Below are 23,489 nucleotides of genomic sequence, written 5' to 3'. Positions count from 1 at the left end.
AATAAAGTGTTTGCTACGCTCCCTCTGTCTCATCATCATCTCTCTCACAAACACAGTAGAAAACGGAAAGCAAACTACTGCAGGGTGGCAACTTCCACCTGCCATTATTCCACCTTCCTGCCCATTGGAGCTAGGGTTCTGCAGAGAGAAGGAGTTTCTAGCCTTTGGGGCCTTGGTATAAATGGGAAATTGCTAGGTACTAACTTTGGAGATAATACGGAATATTATTTACTGACCTATTGGTGTGCTTTAGGCTCAATTAATTTCATTTACTTGTGTTTTAAATGAATTGTTAACTGTTCAATTGTTAGTGTTATGCTGTAGCAATATTATAGTTTTTATTTTGCATTATTGTCCTTGTCCTAATGCACCCTCTCCCTTCCACTAGTACAGCTGCAGCAGAATGCCCACTGTGCTGTGCCCCCCCCCCTCAGCCGCTCCTGGGATTCCTCTACCCAGCTATGACTATTTGGATTGGAGCTGCAGTTATATTTGGATTAGCATTTTCAGATATGCTGTGATTTGTTTTGTGACACATGTACCTCAAAAAATAGATTAAAAATACCTTGAATAATGATTAAATACAATGTGGTCATAGTAAACCCTCAGCAGTTTGCCTTGCTTTTGACTCCTGGCCAGGAATATGAATGATACCCATTCTTTTTCTTCATGACTAAGAAGTGGGTCACAACTCAGTATTTTTCTGTGGGTGCAGTGAGTGTTGTTATTGTTTCCTGAATTGCGTTAACATAATTATTGTATAATTTCTCCAAATATTTAAACTGTGCTAACTTCAGCTTAATAATACAATGTATGTTTCCTCCCAGTGCAGTCAAAGCTAGTAGTACTGAGGCAGCATAAACCTTCTCCCTGAACATACCACCGTCTGCCATTTCTTATTCCGCCCATGGAAAATTAGTCTCAATAGCCAAGTATGCTAAGATGCATATCCCAGTGCTTCCCTGTATGTTAAGAAATACCGTTTTAAAGCGAATCTAATGTGCCCTTGGATCTAATGCACACCTCATGAAACCAATAAAGTATTTGCTGGCAAATGCAAATGCGGCATCAAATCTAACGTGCACCCTAATTTTCACAATGTCATTTAGCAAAAAAAGTGTGCATTACATTTGAGTAAATATGGTATATATTCTTATATATCACAGATGCCAACTTGAAGGTATCCTTACAATTAATTAATAAATATGCCCAATAACCAAGATACAGTGGTACCTCAGGTTACATACGCTTCAGGTTACAGACTCCGATAACCCAGAAATAGTACCTCGGGTTAAGAACTTTGCTTCAGGATGAGAACAATAATTGTGCTCCAGCGGCGCAGCAGCAGTGGGAGGCCCCCATTAGCTAAAGTGGTGCTTCAAGTTAAGAACAGTTTCAGGTTAAGATCGGACCTCCGGAACAAATTAATTTCTTAACCCAAGGTACCACTGTACTAGTTTACCTTTTGATAATGCCTCCCTACTTAATAATTGCTTAAGATTCTTTTAGTATATTTGGGCTAGCAGTAAACAGCATGGTAACTGGCACAACCCTTGCAGGTGTCAGGCATGCCAATTTGATGTGTGCGAAGCTCACAAATCCTTTCATTGTTTAGAGTCCAGACCATGGACTAGAATCCATGCAAAAAAACAGACACACAGAGAAGTGTTGGCTTTACCGTTTGGCATGACAACAATTCTAGTCCACACATTCTTGTCCTTGAGAAATGCCTTGTGTATAGAAACTAACTTTCTGATACAAGACAGCTGTTTCTTTGAATAGCCAGCAACATATGAAGCGTCTATTGCTCTCTATGAAGGGCATTCTCTTCCCCACATTTTTACATTATCATATTATGTTTACAGGAGCTAGACATAAGTAGACAGAGTATCTGTACGTTCCCAGGCTTTTTATTTATTTAATAGATTTAAATGAGGGTAGATACTGTAGCAGGTGGAGTCAAAATCTATTAAATAAAAATAAAAAAACAGATACAAGTTATTATGCCAATCTTGAGGTTCTTTAGAAATCATAACCTAAGAAAGTGGGTTAAAGTCTTTTAGGTAAAAATAATAATAATGAAGTCGACTTAAGTGATTATGCAAATCACAAAACTATTTCAAAATCATTTCCGAACAATAACCTGAGTAGAATGTCAAAATCTGAGGAAAGAGTAAAATAGAACAAAATCTGCAAGACGCAAGCTTTGTGTCTTTTCTTATATCACAACAGGCACCTGATTTTCTTAATGCAGTGTCAGGGTTCAACTCTGACCAGAGCTCATATGAAGGTCTCTTCAGCTGGGGAGCAGATCTCTACAATACTGATGATTCTGGGGAGCCACTGAAGCTGGACATCCCTGACTGGATGTCCTCCCCACAACACTGCCTGGATTACTACACAGCTCTCAGACTCACCCGCCATCTCCCCCAAGGTCCACAGGAACAGAGAAGATGGTGAGCTAGGCAGGAACTTCAGAAATACTGCTGCCAAAGTGCCCATATAATTGCTTGAGACATTACATGGAAGCACCTGCATGGATCATGGCCTAAGAGCCTGGAAAGGGTGAGCCTCCAGCTCCTACATAAATTTCAAGGCCGAGCTACTTCATTGGTGCAAAAGCAGATCCAGACTTCCAGATCTGGAGCAACAACACTTGGCTGGATCTCATTATTCAAACATATGTTTGTTGTTAACACTGAAATACAAAATTATTAATTTCATTATGAAAGCGTAAATCATTTGAGCTGCGCATGTTAAATTGCCCTAGGATGGCTAGTGATGGTGCATTGCATTCATTCTTTTGTTTTCTTTACCACTTAGTGCAAATACTCATTTGTTTTGCTTTAAAATGAATGAATGCTTGTATATTTTAAAATGTATTTTATTGAGAGTTGGGATTCAATAGATTTCTGCCACCTTCTTAAGAATTGTCTTATAAATTGGTTCATGCTTTAGAAGAAGAGAAGAGTTTGGATTTGATATTCCGTTTTATCACTACCCGAAGGAGTCTCAAAACGGCTAACATTCTCCTTTCCCTTCCTCCCCCATAACAAACACTCTGTGAGGTGAGTGGGGCTGAGAGACTTCAGAGAAGTGTGACTGGCCCAAGGTCACCCAGCAGCTGCATGTGGAGGAGCGGAGACACGAACCCGGTTCACCAGATTACGAGTCCACCGCTCTTAACCATTACACCACACTGATATTTGGGCTTATCTGAGCAGCTGATGAGTCCAAGGAGGCTTAAGCCAGAAAGGATTTTAGGTTCTTCATAGGCCCTGGCTTCCAGATGGAGGCCTTATTTTTGTTTTTGCAATTTTTGTTTGTGTGCATTTTAAGATTTGAAACCTTTCCAACCCAGTGGGTCATTAGAAGAACTTGTAACTAAGAACTTTCACCAGTGTTTGATTATTTCCTCTTCCCACACAATCCATTTTCACTTTGTGCCATTTTAGGCTCTACACATAAGGGTATAAACAGCCTTGTTTATAGTGATCTGGAAGCTGCCCTGGTAATCAGTTTTGGCTGGAGAGTGGGGTTTTTTTTACTTTTTTATTTTTTAAGACAAATCTTTTAATAACTGATTGGGCTCAAGAGCTACAAAATGGCTAAACAGGATCTCAACCACACTAACTGATTGTCATTGTGTGCTGGTACAGCCTGTTTGTACCACTATAAAGAGTAGCTCTCACAATGAAAGAAAAATGGGGTTTGGAAGATTGGTTCATACATGTGTCACACTTTTTCTATTGCATGAAAGCAGTTTATGGACCTGCTTCTCCAAAGAGACATTAAAGTTTTGGTCTTTCTGAGAGGGAAACCCTGGCTAAATTTAAGTGGTGCCACTTTTAATACATTTGAGCTCAAAGGTCTGAAAAACGTTCCTTTTCTACAAAAGAATTTTTTAAAAAAAGCAGCTTCAGACAGGCTCAGATAGAAAATGCAACCTGTATACAATGACTTTATTTTATGGGGTTTAGTATATGGACTCATTAAAAAGAAAAAAAAACTGAATTCCAAGCACCTTTTGTGCTCACTGTGATAAGATGATTCAGTTCAGCTGTAAAGTGCAACCCTTTTCCCGATCTTTGCGACTGTCTTATAATTGTCCAATGATGTTATGTAGCTCTTGCTTCTGCACTTTCCTTGCACAAATGGAAGAGAATTACTAGCTAACTCCAATCATACCAGTCTTGGAAGCAGCCTTTGAATTGTATAACAAGGACACTCCATTTTTAGGTGAGAATACTGAAAAATACTTAAAGATGAACAAAGCAAGGAAGTGTGCCTGAAATCCTACACAATTATCTGGAAGAAAGTCCCACAGAGTTTCTGAATAGTATAGGATTTGCACTGTATACCTATTTACCTGGGAGTATGGCCTGCTTCACTGAATGGAGCTTATTTCTGACTGTATAGGATTTCTGCATAGGATTGCACTGTGCGTTATTGTCATTCACAGCGATTTATAGCTTCTGGGATCGTGCTGGGCAGAAAGCTCATTGTAGCAGAGTTTCTGTGTGCATGTGCAACAGAATTCCATAGCACCACAGGCTATACTACAGGCACTTACACCCCAAGGGGCACATTTGACTCCCATCTGGAATTAAAAGTTTTATTGAACAAAATTAAGCTGGGAATTAATTAAGACTATGTCGTCCTGCAGAGCTTGTGTCTTTAAATTTGGCAGGCGCTGGTCTAGAAGTGTTGTCATGCTGTTTGGTGCTGCCATCTCTCCCTCTTTGCACTTGTGTAGTTTCATATCAAAGCCACATGCTACATTTACTACATCAATATAAATGCACTATTAGACCATCATCTCCTCTGGACTACAGGGCTCCCTCTCCTTTCAGCCAAAAGGAAGTGCAGAAAAGTGAATAGAGTATTATTCTCATCTCTGCTCAGCTATCAAGCTCCCTAGGTGGCCTTGGGCAAGTCTCTTTCAACCAAAATCAGCAGGCAGTTCAAAGTTTTAAAAATGCCACTCAGAGCTCCTTGGAGGAAGGAAAGGTTACAAATGAAACAAACAAATTAATTAACAGACACACAGCTTGGTCAGACAGGGCAAGCAGGAACATAGATAAAGCAATTAATCCATGGTGAAGGGTTGGATGAAACAAAGGTAGTCTCAAAACTCCTCTGAATTACTAAGCTCTCCCCTGTCCTATTAAAAATCAGTTAATTTTTCCTGACTATATTAACTCATCCATCATGGCAGTGACACTGCCCTACTGCAAAGTAAAGCCAAGGGGAGCAGTAATTTAGCAAATAATCCCTCTTGGGCTGCAGGAGTAGTGAGCAAAGGAAGCAATGGGCTAAGACCTGTTAATACACAAAACAGTTTCTCAGGAGCAAACAAACTGCAAAGCGGATATTGTAATTCTAACCTACATACAGTACATTCCAAAAAGGCACACCGACTGGAGTGTCCTGTGTCAATTAATCTGCAACAGCGTGGAACAAACACAAATGCTCCGCATATATCTTACACTAAAAATAGATGTGTTACATAAAACAAAACAGCATCTCTCACACACATACACAAAATGCCTTGGAAATTTCCCCTTACACACACAACCGTCTCACAAATTTCAGTGCTGCCGTCTCTCATAATTTATATTACATGTCCAAATCTCTTTCGGAGAGGCTAGTAGAATTCCATTCCTGGAGTCAAGTGTGCCTGTCTTCTTTTAATTTAGGGTCCACATGCATCAAGGTCAACAGATTCCATAGCACAGAATGATACGAACAACTGGTGAGACCTAGGCCAGTGTCAGTATGCTCAAAAACTCCACCCCGATGTCTCACTATGATTTTTAAACTCAGTCAAACACACCTCCTAGGTTTACCACCTGTATACTAAGCTAGAATTGCAAGAGCACATCAAGAGGCATTTTGGGTGGCTGCTCTTCAACTTCTTCTGAAAAAAAAAATCCAAGTCTGGTTCTTTCAAGAATAGTGTTTTTCTTTCGTTCTTAGTATCAGCTCATTTGAGATAGTCAAGGGTTAGACTAGTCAGCGAAGGTAGTTACTTGATTTAATTGGATGGTTTTATAAACCTATTTTTACGTTTATATATTGCTACCTGCCGTGAACCTTTGGCATGAGGTGAGCTACAATTTAATAGAAGGATTTTTATTATTTAAAAATCCCTAACTTCACAGCATGTGGTATTACACTTGCTTTGATGCAATGTAATTTAACCTCCCATAAATGATTCAGGATGAATACTCAACATACATAACAACGTATCTCGATTCTGTAAAGGAATTAAACTTCTATGTTCAAAATAAATTATGCAAACTAATATGACTTATAAAACTTTTAACTTGCAACTCTGCTGCAGAATTTAATTTGAAACTGAATATTTCAAAAATTGCTCCTGGATTTGTCTTTGAAAGAAACATATACTTTGGGTCCAAAGAACCATGAGCAGAAGGAGAAAATATTGATAGTGGTGTTCTGAAAGCTCTTTAACAAGTGCTAGCAGACTCCTCACGGTGTAGGGCCGCAATGTATTGAGGGTTCTGTTACAGTATGAACAACATGGTGAAGAATACAGGATGTAAACTCTACAGTGAGCCGTAACAATGTTTGAAGAAAGAGCTTGTGCAAAGTCACACAGACTTCTGATCTCATGCCATGTTCTTCATTAAGGCTAGAAAGTGTGCTTCTGCTTTCAGAAAAGACCTTCAAATTCACATTCATGTGTGGTATGAGAACAGCTAGGTAACGCTGACAGAAACGCAGCTTTAAAAAATCACTCTATGAGAGGAACCCATGAAGAGAACAGAAGCTCCATATTGTGAACCCTTTGGGGATATTGCTAAGTAATGCCCAAAACAATCCTTAACCAGAGGAGCTGCATTTAAAAATAATAAATTTTGATTCCCATGAATTCAAAACCTGTTTCAAGATCGAAAATGCTACACCAAATTCGCCCTATGAGGCATGACTGAAGATTAAGAACTCAAGATTTACCTTTCCATTTGTCTCTTTATTAGGCTAGACATAACAGTTAAGAGAATCATGTGTGCACACATACGCACAAACAAAAACCTGCAAAACGACATAGTTGTGTTGCAGCAAATCATCAATAAGATCCACAAAGATGATTAATTAAGGAAGGGTAGCATCTGGGAATTTTCAACACCAGAGGTAATTCTTCAAATGATTTTACAGTGGACAAGCAATTTAATGCAAGTTTCCAATGCTGTGGTATAGCCAAAGAGACTAATGTGGTCTCTGGTTGTATTAACATCGAGTAATGAGAACATAAAACAATTTACCCCTTTTAATTGTTTACAGCAGTGGCAAGATTCCTTCTATAATATTGCACAGAGTTCTGTGTTCCACATTTAAAAGAAACTGGAAAACTGGAGAGATTACAGAAGAGGCGCTACAATAATTAAGTCTGACAACAGCAAATGAAAAAACAACAACTTTATTTTGCCTGTCCAGTGCAAAACCACTTTTCTCTCTTATATATATATAGTAAATTGGATTAATCTATGACCCATCAAACCACACACTGACACAGTTCAATATCTATGTATGCCATCCTACCGGAAGCAGTAAACCACCTGTTTTTGCAGCCTGTCTGGGGATGTGGAAGAGGAGTGTTGCCAATCATTTGGCAGGACACAATTCAAGGCTGGTGGGCTGTGTTTGACTTTATGGAACACAAGTTGTGCTGGGCTCCATTAGGAAGCTCAGCCCATTGATGAGGTTAATGTGTGTTTTCTGTACTCAAGTTCTACCAAGGGAAGCGACATCTAGTGCTTACAGTTTAGAAATCTTACACGAGGCTCATGAAAGCTAGCAGTTAAAATGGTATGTATATTATGATACATGAGGGTTCTGTGGCTGGAGTTTCCCTCACCCCCCCCCTCTCAATTTCTTAAAAAGTAGTCACAGGGTGTGGGGCAATTTGGATTTGGGGTGTGGTAGGGGGGAAGGGATCTAACTATTTGAACATGTATTTATCCTAATCTCTTCCCAAGAATGCTGTTGACTATAAAGAGGGAAACATATGAACACTGTGTACTTGTTAAGGCTTCCTCTTTGCACCCAACAGCACTTTCAGAGGGAAATTTAGATTGGGGCTGCAGCACACACACAAACTGAAGTCCTAATCTTGCCACTGGTCATTCTCCCCTCCATTTTCCTCAAGTAAGGCCAGCACGTATACTGTTAGCTCCTCAATCCACCAACCTCTTGAAAAGCATGGTCTGGCAAGAAATTTGGAAAAGCTCAGGACAGATTTCCACCAAGAGATAGCCATCTATGCCTGCCCCAATGTCTACCAACAACCCCCCCACACACACACACATACAAAGGTGTCACACTAGATACCTTCCAAATATCACATGGGTGCTGATTAATCAAAAGGAGCAGGTGCCACTGAATACAATACATGAGGCATCCCTTCCAGATCAGGGGTACATTTGATCCCCCAGTGACCCCTGGAAAACGTGCAACAGACTTTCCTTACAGCTTTACTCTTGAGAAGATGAAAACACCTTGTTGTGAGTAATTCACATAGAAGCAGACAGGCTTGAGTCACCCAGCTCCATTTGTTTTCATTCTGTTTTGTCCAATTGTCTTCTTACCTTCTCTTGTTTATTCTTAATAAAAAGTCTAATATAATTTGGCTGCTGGGGTTTGAAGTGTGGTTTTGCCAAACACAGTGATTCTGGTAATTTCCCACATGTGCTACTAGGGAAGAAGAGTGGGTTTCATGGAGAGGCAGTTGGATGTGGATGCTAACAGAGGGAACTGGCTCGGAAATACAGGGTGCTTGTCTCAGGACAGCAGGCACCAATACTTCTTTGAGCACCCCAGGTTCCCTTCCCATGTGGAGCTGTAAGTCTGAAATAGAGCAGTGGGGGCAGCAACTATTGGGAAATTAAGAGACAATTGGCTGTTATGCAGCAGTTGCGCAAGGAAGGTTGCCAGCAGTTCTTCCTAGCCTTCTCCCCTTTTGTTACAACCACAAAAACTCCTTTTCTTTTCAAGAAAAAAAAGGAGAGAGTTCCAACCATGTTGATGACTCAGGGAAAGGCTCCAGCTCAGAGGGAACACTTTGCACACAGATGGTCCCATGTTAAATCTCCAGTTAAGGTTTGGAGTGTCTGAAATCTTGGTCAGCCGCTTCCAATCAGTGTAGACAGTAATGAGCTATATGGAGTAATAGTCTGACTTGGCATAAGGAAGCTTCCTGTGTTCGGATGGGGTACCCCAAGTTTGTTGTAGAATATGTTTATTGCTCTGATAATAATCTAACTGTATTTTTATTATTATTATTAAAGGAGAGAACTCATTACATAGAGTTTGGCCCATGCTGGAAAGGGCTCCCCTGCTTTTAAGATTATTATTATTTCACATACCACTGTATGCCAAAACAGCTCTACAATGGACAGAGTGCATCAGGTGTGGATTCTCCAGTAAGAAAAAGCACACAGCACTTAAAGGAATGGATGTGTTGGCTAGCATCAGACTGGGCAACTTTAAGAACCAAATACTGTACAACAGTGAGCCAATAATGAAGGGCTTCTTGCTTTATCACACTAAATATGTTGGACTGGGTTCAGACCACCTGTATCAACTCACTAAGAATTCAAAATTTCACACAATATAGCCTCACAATCCTTTTGTACAATTCTTCGTTGAAAGCAGAAGAAAAGGTAAAACATATTATTTGCCCAGCCATTTCACAGTTTCAGTTAAAGTTCACACTGTAGCATCTGTGAAGGAGTTCCAGCTTAGACAATAGGCTCCAGCACATGGATCAGTATGGAAACTTAAGGTTTTAGGGCCAGTCTCCTGAACCCTAAGATCAGGAGACAACCTGAGCAGACCAAGCCATATCCAGATGAGACTTTTCAACCGGAGTTGGCATATTCTCAGCTCTAATTTCAGTATAAAACATTTTGGCTAGGACCTGTATTTGGTCTGAAAACGCATTTCCTCCAGGTCCCCCCCCCCCCCGCGTTAACAACATTTCACAAGTTGATGCATTCCATATGAAAAGAACACCCACTAGCAAGAACATCCAGCTGGGGAAACTGTGACATAGTCTGTCAAATTCAAGTTCAGTTCCTTCATTGCTTTTCAGGGCTAGCCTGGGAATCAAACTGCATAGTAACTTCTAATTATTTAATCTAGATTGTTCACTAACTTATGAAAAACAGTATTCAGAATATTTCAGGAAAATAATGTATTTATTGAGTACTATTATAGCAGCAAATGTGATTTCCCCACCGCTACCACCATCAATTACATACAAACTTAATTCATAACAAAATCAAAGGAAAGCCATAAGTATATCCTTTCATGTCCCAGTTCAGGAAATATTTGCCAAGATGACATAAAACAGAACAGACACAAATCACATCTACTTGTATGAAACATACTATTATATTAGCATGCCAGTCATCTCCAACTTAGGGGAAATAGTTCCTTGATAGATGGTTGCAATGCACCTCAAGGCTAAAATATGAGACTAGACTAGACAGGCCTTACAAGAGTTTCAACATGTTCAGTACAAAATAAAAAATAAAAAAGCAAGCTGACTCCTCCCCTCAAAAAGCTGATATGAGTTGGTATCTAACCAATATGGGTTTAGACTGATATGGTAGTAAACTATATGCATTGCACTGAGCTTCCTAAAGGAAGGGGAGGAACCACAACTCAATGGGAAGGACACATGCTTTGCCTGCAGATGATCTCCAGACAATCCCTGAAATTTTCTGTTAAGAAACCTCAGGTGGCAGAGTCTGCCTGAAGCCCTGGAGAGCCACTGCAGCCTATGCTGAACCAGATGGACAAATAGTCTGCCCTGATATAAAACAGCTCCCTATCTTATTTGAGAATGTGATGCTGCTGACCAACCCTAACCTACATACCTGAGTACTTTCTTATTTAAGGATACTTTATATGGAACATTTTCTCCTGAGTAGAAGGTAAGTCACATACGAAATAGACCTTAGTCCCATCTCAATCTTCTAATACCAATAACTCCCTCCAATCACAACAGCCACCAGTCAGGGAAAGAATGCCACAGAATTTGTCAAAATTGCTCCACATCCCAGCAGCACCACTGGAAGAAGCAAGGCAGTGTGATTGCTCAACTCCTGATGCGCCTGCCATTTGCAAAGGGCCATGGACAGCGTCAGCACAACACCATGTCTGGCACAGGGCAGTTGTGTGTCGGTCCTTTAGATTATACACAAACAATGGTGGCACAAATAGAAAAGCAGAAGATATGGATGAAAAAATCCCAGGCTAATTTTGAGGTAGCCTATTTAGGCAGTGCCACAAGACAGATGGGATCACAGGCAGATTTGATGCTTACTGTGGAGGGAGCGCAAGATGGGCTGGCGAAGGAGGTTGATCTGGGCACTGCAAATGGTTTGTAGAGAGACTGCATGAAGAACAAAGCATAAGAACTAAGAATAGGATGTTTTTAGGCACATTATACACAATTGGTTGGTACAAGAGAGAGAGAGAGAGAGAAAGCTAATAATAGCACAGCCCGCAATGGTTAACAGATATTTAGGCTAAGAAAAGCAAGGGTATTTTTTTGTAAGTCCCATATCTTTTGTCTCTATATTTCTACCCCTTCTCTATATTTCTAACACATCGGAGAAGATGCACAATTTGCAGAGATAGCAAGGAGTCAAATCGGGGGTTTTTAACGTATTACCAAACAATAACAGTTGTCTTTTCTACAGATGGATAGTGTAGATTATACATAAATCAGGCACGGAATATCACACAAACCTTTTTCTTTATCAATACAGATAGGGGGAAAATAGCAACAGCCTTGCTACTGGAACTTTCCTCCCTCAATAGAAGAAACATGTTTTTGGAGACTGGGAGAGAAACGCTTACATTGCCCTTTTCAGTATAGATATTTGACTAAGTCCCAAACAAGGTATTTATTTTATAACTTTTGTGATAACAATAATTTATGACTCTGACCACAGATAATGAATAGGTATGAAAAATGTGTGTGTGTGTTGGAAAAGGATACCTATATAATGCAGCCATAAAATTGAGAGTTAATGCTAATAGGCAGGCAGCCAGAAAGAAAGACTTTGTTCATCCCTGCTTTTACAGATTATTTTGTATGTGGTTATGAATTGTATACACACACACCACAGAAATAACAGGCAGAAGCTCAATTAACACAATGCATTAAATGGTGTATGCCCAAACTCTTCTCCCCAATCACATTTAGATGGGAACAAGTCCTCCTCAATGTCACTGATGATTTCCCCTATGACATCACAGTCCAAGGCTGCAATCCTAAACTTGTTCCCTGCAATTACTTCAAAGTAAATGTGCAGAGTGAAATCCCTGAGACATCCACAAAGCGTATCACACAATTCTCTCATATTCAAAGTTTTGCAGACATTATAAATAATGGTATACCTGTGGTTATAAATATCAATAGTTATTATTATTATTTTCTAATTACCTTTACTTAAAAGAAAGAAGGAAGGCAATCCTAGGGTGAAAGGTGACTATATTAAGAAATAGGAATTGCAAAACCATACCATTTGCAGACTGAGAACTGCTTGGCATCTAAACTGATACAGTCTTATAGTCTACACTAACTGTATTTGTCACACCAATAAATATGAGCAGACAAAAGTTGCAGCCCAAGGTTCCCCTGCAGGCCAAGCAAGTAAAATACTCTTCGTCCATTATTTGTCAGTTTCAAGCCTCTGCTGTTCTGAACACCGAAGGTGCCAAACTGAAGCCTAAAGCTGTTCAGAACAAACAAGCTCACATCTATATAGATAGGTAGGTACAGCAACCACATTAACCCACATAAACAATGCAGATCACAAGATGACGTTTAAGGCTTCAGCCTCTTGCATCATTATGCATCTCTTTATTTATTTCTCTCATAATATTTATATACCACTTGATGGAGGTTTTTCTACAAAGCAGTGACATAAACAAAGTGCATTTTTAAAAAATCTAGAAAAATGGCAAAAACTTTAAAATCAGATTTGGTTCGTGACATCTTTGCTATGCCCTTCTGACAGAATGTATGAGCTATAGAATGATTTCTGTAGAATGCGGAGGGAGATAACTTGCAACTTCAGTTTGCTTATACATGCTTATTGTGAGGACAAACAAATTATGGGGCTAAAAAAATCCAGCACATGAAATGCTAGCTCGCTATTTAGGTAAGAAGTTAAATGGAGAGTCCTGCCCTGTGCAAAAAAAAAAATACAGGTTAATCGTTACTGGTTTTATGTAACATCAGCTCAGAAGGCTCTGTCCTTACCTTGTCTTTACTCCTGTAAACACAAACACACTTTTTCTAAAATTGAATGACTGAAAAAAGCCATATTTACAACATAAAACAATGTCTTGCCTGCACCCAACGAATGATACAAAGCTACTACAACTTGCTTACATCAGCCCATGCGACCCACACATCTCCTCTATCATAGGATCTCCCCAAAACAGAGATGCTCCAATGCTGAATCCCATGAACTGAGTATTACAAATGTGTGGGACAATATAATATTGCATCACCTAGTGCTCTTTTCCAGGTTTGGGGCATACATTTATACAAAAGGAAGCACGAGCAAGCTATAAATCACACGTCCAAACAGGTTCCAGGGGGCAAGTGTGCAAGAGGCAAATCCGGGAGGGGGCGGACCTCTTATTCTACTGTACGCAGCAAAAGCAACAAAGCCTTGTAGCACAAGACATTTATTGTCTTGAAGGCGCTACAAGACACCTTGCAGGGGGGAACGGTAGGAGCACAGTTGAATTCAAGCAGGCATGCTGTCTCGCAAGTCCTGACATCGACACCCCTAACATAACAGCGTGTGGGAGAAGGAGACATGGTTAGGTGTCTGGGAAAGGTTACCCACCACAAAGGCTCCCTTTCGAGATTCCACTTCCAGGTGCGCTGCTGGGAATGGGACAGTTCCAAAATCTTGTAAGAGGCAGATTCACACGCACACGCAAACTCCTAACTTTGCCTTCTCCTCAGCCCCATCGCTCCCGCGCCTTTCCCGTCAGCAACCTTGGCTCGGATCTAGGGGGCAGCCGAGAATCTTAACTTCTCAGTGGGCCAACGCCAACCCCCTGGCTGTCAGCCTCGGAGAAGGTGGGGGGCGCCGGCAATAAGGAACTGCAAGCCTTCCCCTCTCTTAATTCCCCCCCTCGGTGTTCCTCACCGCCACAACATCCGTTCGCTCTTATAAGAACCCCGCCTGCTTGGGGTGGCTGATGCCTGCGACATCGCCACCTCCCCCTCCCCACCTCCTCCTTCTCCAGCAGCCCGAGCCTGGTACCACCTGCCCGACTCCATCCCTCGCCGTGCGCTCCAGGTGCCAAGCGGCGTCTCTCCCTGGTCAGACTCACCTGCCTGGGGCACCAGCAGCACAGAGCGCGGGGCGGCGGCGAGACAGAGACCCGCGGGGGCCCGGGTGGTCCTGGGAGCGCTGAGCGGAGCCGCCCTGCCAGCCGGCGATATAAATAACATTATCTGGTTGAGCAGGGACATTCCTGCCCAGGGACAGCTCTGCTGCCCGGCCCAGATAGCCCTGCTCCCTCCGGGGAGGGAACAGAGGGGGGGGAGGCGGGCGGGCGGGGGAGGAGGCGCCTGCCCTGCAATGCAGCACAGCGGCCCCCCCAGGCCAGCGCCAGCAGCGGCACCTGGCGATGCCCAGCACAGCAGCCGCCGCCGCCGCCGCTGGTACCTGCCTCTTGCTGCTGTTGCCCAGAGGCTGAGAGGGAGTCCTTCTCCGTTCCTCCCCAAAACAACCCCCCACCCTCACCCGCTCCCCTAAGGCGGGCGGCGCCCGGTGCAAGGCGAGAGTGTGTGAGGTCGCTTTCTCCTCAGGCACAGCAGCCCTTGCACGAGGCGCTCCAGGGAGAAGGAGGAGCAGGGAAAGCGCCGCGCGCGCTCCAGACCGCAGGAGCCACAAGCAAAGGCAGAAAGGGGCTGGGGGGGGCACAAGTGGGAAAAGGCGCCAGAATCTCCTCTCTCTCTCTTTCTCGAGGCGCGAGCATGAACGCCAAGCTGCGAGAGAGATCTGCCACAGGCAGGCTGGCAGCGTGCTGCTCCGTCGAGGCGGGAGTCGCCTGGGATACCCCGGGCAAATGACTGGAAGGGAGGGAGGGAAGCCGGCCTTGGCTCCTCCCGCCTCTTGCAAAAACCCGCGCCGCTCCGTTAGGCGACTGACGGGAAAACGTCGCGGTGTATTGGCTCCCCCTTTTGCCTGCCCCACCACGCGCGGCTAAAAGGCCAGCTAGGGCGCTGGCTGGCTGCTGGGTGGCCGTATGCCAGAAAAACAGCCTCACTGGTTAAAAATAATTGGCAGTTTTCCTCACGCACACGCGCCCCGCCCGCGCGGCTCTATCTCTGCTTCCCGCTTTTTCCCCTCAGCGAGTGGAAAATGGGAAGTTTGCAGGTTCCAAGCCCCTCGCGCGCCCCCGTGGGCTTTTGTGTGCGTTTTCGTGCTGCCCACCAAGCAAGTTTTCTCGAGAGGAGCTTCTTCCTTCCTTCACTTGCAGCAGAAATCCCAAGTCACGGCGATCGATCAAGCTGCGCTTCAGATTGCTAGCTCTGCTGCCCTCAACAATCTGTTCCGCATCAGAACCAAAGCGCGGCAGGCAATAGAGGAAGCAAGAGCTGGATCCCCAACGGCCCCTGCTGCTGTACCACGGCCGCAGCAGCATTTTTCTGCGCGGCGAAACTACCGGGGAAAGGCACGCCGAGGACTGAAACGCTCCTTACAGACGCAACACGCGAGACAAGAATTTATGCAAGCGGAGGGAGGCGATTGACTCACACCTCGTAAGAGCTGCAGAGACGCTCGCGGGCATCGGACGAAGGCTGAATCCGCTTTTCAGGTCCCGGCTGCAGCAGGATTGTTGCAATGCAAACTCCTGCTTCTCCCAAGTCAACAAATCCCGTTCGCCAAAAGAAAGTTGCTTGTGTGGCAGACGGTCACCATTGACACAAACATGGTTTGCTCCCATTAATGTCCTGTCGCTAAGACATGCTTAGAGGAGGTTTTGCATGCAGGAATTAACGTTCTTGATAGCTTTAGACGTTTTTAAAAAGTAATAAACAAAAATTAAGGAATTTATGTGCATAACAGAAATACTGGAATATTTTAAATGGAAACCACTGGGGCATCTTGACGCCTATTCAGGACCAACAAGCAGAGGAAAAGTCTAGAAGGAGTGGGCTGAAGATAGACGGGGATCTACCAGAACTCTGAGTGATTTGTAGAGGATCAGCAAGGATTCTGACTCCCAGTTGTTTAAGAATAAATAACACAAGCAAAAAAAATCTCCCTTGCTCTCATCTAAATTAGGCTACTAATATGAAGAAAGCTTGGAGATGGGGTACAAGAACTAGGTTTTTACAGGGGTTTTAGGATTTACTCAGATGTGTCCTGTTCTTCAATCCTAAGGGTATGTTGTCCCACACTCAATACTATTTTGCACTTGGCTCCAGTGCAAAGATATTGTCAAGGCTGAAGTCTGCCTGCTGGTGGTCTAGAACATATCTTCTTAAGAACATAAGAAAAGCCCTCCTGGATCAGGCTAAAGTCCCATTTTTTTTTCCACAGCTGCTTTTCTGGTGCTTATGGGAAGCCTGGAAACAGGCCATGAGCACAACAGCAACCCCCCCCCCCCAATTTGCAATTACCAGCAATTGGTAATCGGAAGGATACAACCTCAGATTCTGGAAGCAAATAATAATAATATTATTTATTATTGAGCAGAACTCAAGATGTCTTACAGAAAAAAACAAGAGTTGCTAAAAAAAAAAAAGTATAAACAATTAAACATTAACAGAATTAAAACTATATACATATATAAAATATGTTCAAAACATACAAATAATTATGACAAAAACAGCACAACACTAGCCCTTTCATTAAAAGCAGTCAATTTCCTAAATCTCATTGGAGCAATGAGGTCTTCACCTGCCAGTGGAAGGACAACAAGGAGGGAGCCAGTCAAATTTTTTAAGAGAAGGGGTTCCACAATCTGGGAGCAGCCACCAAGAAGGCCCTTCCTTGTGTCCCCACAAAAACGCCTAGTAATCATTTATGGCCGTGTCCACCATTAATTTGTCTAAACTCCTTTTAAAGGGAAGGGGTTGGTGATGTCTCCTCCTGATGCCTTCTCTGGACAAAAATTCATAGGAGTCACTACACTGCCTCTTTGTCACTCCCAATGTAAGGTTATTATACTCCTGGGTCTTGAGCAGCATGGGAATCCAACAGAAGCACTGTTTTAGACCTCAAAACATTCTCTGCATTCCCTCTGCATTTTGTAGGTGAATTAAACCAATTTTAGGGTATAATAATAATAGCTATTTTAAAATTATTACAAAAAAGTAATGCCCCAGCCTGATCACATTTAGTGAAACATTCTATTTCTGACTGAAATAGTTGCCCAGGAGCAAGAAAAATCTGAATCAGTTTCTAATTTATTGTAGATAAGCTGCTATGGGGGGCTTTGGAATTAGGTCACTGGCAACTTACAGGCATTTACAAATATACAATATAGTCTGAGCATAGGTCAAGATTGACATCTTAAGAACACAACATGCACTTCAAAAACTTATGCAGCTCCAATCTAGCTCTTTAGCCCTCTGTCTCTCCAAATCTATTGTCCACCCTGCCCCTTGCTTACACCAATTTCTGCTGCTCCAGAGAAGCGGACACGGAGCAATGGTTCCAAACTACAAGAAAGAAGATTCCACCTAAACATTAGGAAGAACTTCCTGACAGTAAGAGCTGTTCGACAGTGGAATTTGCTGCCAAGGAGTGTGGTGGAGTCTCCTTCTTTGGAGGTCTTTAAGCAGAGGCTTGACAACCATATGTCAGGAGTGCTCTGATGGTGTTTCCTGCTTGCCAGGGGGTTGGACTCGATGGCCTTTGTGGTCTCTTCCAACTCTATAATTCTATGATTCAATCACACCCCATCCCCATGGGTGAAGTGGAAAAGAGGCTTCCTTCTTTCCAGACTCAGAACAGGCTAGGGCTATTGACCAGCCATCTTTATAACAAAAGAGTTACTTGCCTGGGTCATTAACACAATCTCCAGCAGTCTGCCTGGTTTCATCAGTTTAAAAGTCTTACAATGACAGAACCATGGAGTTGAAAGGGAAACCCCAGGAGATCATTTAGCTCAAGCTTCAATCCATTAACACTATTTGTAATCACTCCATAATTTCCTCATTAAATCCTATGCAGCATTTTCTTTGCTTCAGTCATTTAGGTCATAAAAAAGAAAAAAGTGTACAGTGCTCATATTGCCCCAATTCAGATTTAAACTTGTCTCATTTCTACTAATGTCTCATTTTTTGTTTGTTACACTGTCTATTTGCTCTATCTTAATGCAGGATTATCTCGTATCATAGAGAATCATCCATTCACAGATGACTGTCCGTCCTTCCATTCTTAGTTTTATAGGACCTTAAATAGACTTCCCAAGACTAGAGTCAGCCACCACTGGTCAAGATCATATAGGCAGCATCTTAGTATCCTGCAGCCAAAGTAGTCCCATCTGTGTTCCTATCTACACCAGTGTCCAGGGCATGAGCTTGTGGACTGTGTGAGTACCTTGCCCCACAAGATCAATCAAGAGGAGGCACATCTTTATCTAGCAACCAGCAATCTCATAACACCAAAATATTTTCTTTCAGATTAGTACAACAGTGTGATTGAGGCAAAAAAGTCATACACTATATATTTGCAATACGTAGACAATAGTTATTGATAAGGAACTATTAATAGATTGAAGTAGGTAGCCATGTTGGTCTGACACCATCAAAATAAATTAAAAAATTGTCAAGTAGCACCTTATACCCAGAACAAACTTAGTTGGTCTCTAAGGTGCTACTGGTCAATTTATTTGTTTGTTTGTTTGAACTATGATTAGATACTCCTCTTCAGAATATTTGTAGTTGTGGTCTATAGGCACTGATTCTAAACCCAGTGCTACCTTTATTACCATTATAGAATTGAAAACATACAAAATCATGGACAAATAAGCTTGTGGATAGGATAAATCAGGGCGGTTCAATGCATGCACCCCCCAAGACCTTTTTTGGCAGTACTCTGTCAACACTTGATGCCCTTGGGCTGCGTTACGAAAGCTGGTTAAGTGAGGCTCTGGGCTTTGGGAAGGAGGTATGAGGCCTCTGACAGGGTCCCAGAGTCCTCTCTCCTCCTTCCCAAAGCCTAAACCACAGAGCCTAGGACTTGTCGATCAGAAGGTTGGCGGTTCGAATCCCCGTGACGGGGTGAGCTCCCATTGCTTGGTCCCTGCTCCTGCCAATCTAGCAGTTCGAAAGCACGTCAAAATGCAAGTAGATAAATAAGTACCGCTCCGGCGGGAAGGTAAACAGCGTTTCCAAGCGCTGCTCTGGTTCGCCCGAAGTGGCTTAGTCATGACCTGGAAGCTGTACGACAGCTCCCTCAGCCAATAAAGCGAGATGAGCGCCGCAACCCCAGAGTCGGTCACTACTGGACCTAATGGTCAGGGGTCCCTTTACCTTTATGAGGGCTCTAGAACCCTGCCAGAGCCTTGTGCCTCCTTCCCCAAGCCTGGTGCCTGGCTGGCTTAGCTGACTTTGGGAAGGCAGTTCTATGGCTGATGTGGGGGTGTCCATTTTTAGCCTCACCATGTGACAAGGCAGTGTGTGGCCCGTGGGTGGGTTCCGCATCAAAGTACTCTTGCAGCCCACTTAGTATGCCCTGGGATAAATAGTGGCAAGAGCTTTCATTAGCTAGCTAGCTATTTCAGACCTGTAGAACTGTGTGAGCTATTTGGTGAATGACACCCACTCCAGTATAGTGTTATAAGAATTTTAAGGTCTTAGATATACTGTATAATAAATGTTCATAAATGTACCAAGCAAACACGTACATAAATATATAAACCACATGTCTGAAGCAGCACAGGAAGACAATCCTGAAACCATTTTAACTCCCAAACTGACCAAATGTTTAAGTAATTACCATCTCAAAGGAATGGCCAGACTACCAGAAAAGGCAATCAGATAAGGCATTATCAGATAACCTGGCAGACAGGAAAAACAACAACATTCAAATTTCTGTTGTAGACCGCCTTTTCTGTGATGTAGGTATAATGTACCTGTGGGGTGGTCTTGGGCTACACCCCTTCTGTGATGTATGTAAGATGTTTCTGGGGTGGTCCTGGACTCCAGGGCAAGCAATTTAAAATGTCTATATAAGGACTTGCGCGCATGGCTCAGGATCCTCCTCCTCTCTCCTGCATGTTGGGGGGCACCCTGTTGCAACGGTTAATAAAGATCAGTCTTACTAGCTGTTTTGCTTCTCAATATTCTCTGGTTGGTCTCAATGTTATTTTCTCCTACAGAAGGACTCTATATGGGCTCTTGGGAAAGGGAAAAGGAGCAGTGTTTTTTCTCATAACAATAGCAAGGACCTTCATAATGGGGCAGCCATTTACACCTGGTGTTTAATTGGGGGGGTGTTCCTATTTATTAGGAGAAGCAAAATCTATGGTTGTTTTATGTGTTATTACAGGCATATCCTCCTCCCCTTCAAGCAAATTCCCAGGGCAGTTGATCCACTTGTTGGAAGATGGTTTGACCCTTTGGGTGCAATCCTGGACTCCATTAACTGGAAGTTAACCCCACTAAACTTAGTAGGGGGCTTAATTCTGAGTAGACATGATAGGCTTGCACTATTAGACTCACACATTTTTTCCTTTAGAGTAAAAAAACCCAAACCGTTGCACAGCTGCACTTGCTCTCAGGTAGAACTTATTTTTGTTAATAGCCAGAGCAGATGGTTGAAGGTAACAAAATATGGTAAGGCTGGAGATAGTTTGTAACACTTACTTAAGTTAGTTATAATATTTGTACTCTGTCCTTACTTTGTCAAAGGAGCTGATTATATTGTACTTCTGGCTGCTCTGTAAACTGAAGGAGTTATGGGAGCTGTAGTGAGCTGAGAGGCTGCTCCAGATGTTTTTAATCAATTTAAACATATAACTTGTATGACTTATGATTTGCTGCTGCACAGTAACAAGGGGTGGAAACAGGCTATTTACTAATATTGATGTCTCTGTCCTCTTCTATATAGCCTGGAGTCAAAAGCACAAAATGTCAGAAATGCTTCAAATATGACATTTAGTATAGCTTTTTTTCTTGAAGATATATTTCAGAACAGCACCACAGAATGACTCAAAAACAATTTGCCGAGCCCTAAGGAAGCACAAACATTTTCAATTAAATAATGGACAGAATGGGAAGGGTATACTTTGTCAAAACTTCTTTCACTTTTATAATGAAAAGAGGGCTACAGTTCTGTGCACTCTTACTTTGAGATAAGTCTCATTAAACAATAATGGCAATCTGAATCATGTCTCTTCAGAAGAAGTAAGTAGGACTTAATTCAATTGGGTTTACTTCCAGGTAAATGGGATTAAGATTGCAACCTTAAAGATAAAGGGGCCCCTGACCATTAGGTCCACTCGCCGACGAGACTGGGGTGGTGGCGCTCATCTTGGTTTATTGGCCGAGGGAACCAGCATACAGCTTCCAGGTCATGGGGCCAGCATGACGAAGTCGCTTCTGGCGAACCAGAGCAGCGGTACCTATTTATCTACTTGTACTTCATGCTTTCAAACTGCTAGGTTGGCAGGAGCAGGGACCAAGCAATGGGAGCTCACCCCGTTGCGGGGATTCGAACCACCAACCTTCTGATTGGGAAGCCCTAGGCTCTGTGGTTTAACCCACAACGCGACCCGCGTCCCTCAATGCACAGTGAAGTTAAATGAAACAATGTTGATTTAAACAGATTTATATGGCAATATTAAAGTCAGTCAAGAGGCTATCCTCAAACGTTTTCTCCAGCAAGTCCCACTGACTTAAATTGGTTTATTTTAGGGCTACATATGCACCATACCTTTAAAGCACTTTCTCTTCCCCCACCTCCAAATAATCTTGGGCCCTGTAGTTGCTGGGAAGTGTAGCTCTGTGAAGGGTAAACTACAATTCCCAGGATTCTGAGTGTGGGTATGTGCTTGGGAAATAGTTATTTTTATTTCCTGTAATTAATTTTTTTGTACTTCTAGCTGTGATCCTACTCTTTAATTTCTGATGCTTTTATTTATTGTCATATTAATAAATAGCTTACCATTAACCTTTGAGTTTGAAGAAACAGGCCTGTTGTCATGGCATGTCATTCTAACCATATCTGTGTTAATTTAAATCAAACAAGATCACATTAAATCCATATATTTTGATTTAACTTGAATGAGAACATGAATCCATGCATTCAAGATCTAACTGCAGAAATCTAGAGTGTCTTGCCATCTCTCCCTGCCCCCCCCCCCATCCTCACAGTTTTGGGACCAGTTCACAACTTGAAATGGATTAGCATTAGTGCATCCTTCCATTTTAAGAGGTGTGGATATGGAAGATAAAATCCTCAAAATTTAGGTGACGTGCAGAGAGCCTATGTCCACCAGATTAGTCCACAATATGTTGCACATCTGACAACTGGGCCCCAGTGCTGATGGGAATGTTAGACTGCCTTGTTCTGTTCTATCATGTCACTTTCTGCATTATTCACTCATAGATAGCAAATCCTTCAGGAAAACAAATGAGCTACTACATAATTATCAAAATAATTTAATGTGAGCTACAGGATAGAATTGCCCCTAAGAAATAACTACTGTGACCAACCAACCTCAAACCCAAGCATTTGGAAGCCTAAAATCTCAGCATTTTTATTTGCTTGACTTGTTTTTGCTTAATTAACATCTGGCAGTGAATGTCTATTAGCCAAACTCTGTGAAACTCATCAGCAGGCAACAGCTCTGGCTGAAGCACTGCAATTGCTCCAGGAAACTCCACTTAAACTAACACTCAAACAATGTGTGGGAGAAAGGTAATTAAAAGCAGGGGTGGGGAAAACTGGGAATAAGATAGTAGGTTTTCAGAAGAAGAGCACAAAGTTAACCACCTTCATTTTTTCAGTATTGGTATTTATGAAACAGACATTTTGTAATACAAACCTGAAAAGCTAACCGAGGCAGGTGTTAAATTTTATTATGCCTGAATTATGTTTCCCTGGAAGTAAGACCTGTGCAGTAGGTCTACCACAGGGGTGGGAACCTCCAGCCCAGGGCTAAACTTGGCCCACCAGAAGTCCCAATTTGGCTCATGAGGTAATTTTCTGTGGGATAACATTTGCTTGGTGCAACCTCATATTAAGTTCCCATAAATAAATTGGAATGATTTCTCAATAAATCTAATCTACCCCTAAATAAATCCAGATGAATGCTCAATGGATATATCATTTGGAAGCGACCTTAGTTTGTAAGCCTGATGACAGGGACATTCTCTAGCTCTCTCTTTTAAATTAATTAAAGCCAATTTGAGAGACAATAATTGTCTAAAAGTTGAGGTAAAAATATGATAA

The 23,489-nt window shown here is 42.3% G+C and overlaps 1 protein-coding gene across 6 annotated transcripts in view; it reads right to left on the bottom strand.

The window, feature by feature from the left end:
- The window catches only part of SPTB (spectrin beta, erythrocytic), an 85,505-nt gene extending 70,939 nt beyond the window's left edge, over positions 1-14,566 (bottom strand). For 2 of the 6 annotated variants that reach the window (XM_081907504.1, XM_081907502.1), the window contains exons 1-2: positions 14,401-14,566; positions 11,357-11,425 (exon numbers count right to left, since the gene is read on the bottom strand). The gene's annotated coding sequence lies outside the window, so the exon portion shown is untranslated. Of the gene's footprint in view, positions 1-11,356; positions 11,426-13,904; positions 14,019-14,400 lie in introns of those variants that run through there. The other 4 variants (XM_081907507.1, XM_081907505.1, XM_081907506.1 and 1 more) reach the window with 3 other exon arrangements.
- Between the last annotated feature and the right edge of the window lie 8,923 nt (positions 14,567-23,489).

Source organism: Podarcis melisellensis (assembly GCF_964234715.1).
Source record: "Podarcis melisellensis genome assembly, chromosome: 1".
Classification (NCBI taxonomy): Eukaryota; Metazoa; Chordata; class Lepidosauria; order Squamata; family Lacertidae; genus Podarcis; species Podarcis melisellensis.
The sequence above is the reverse complement of the archived record's forward strand: the minus strand, read 5'-3'. Positions and strand labels throughout refer to the sequence as shown.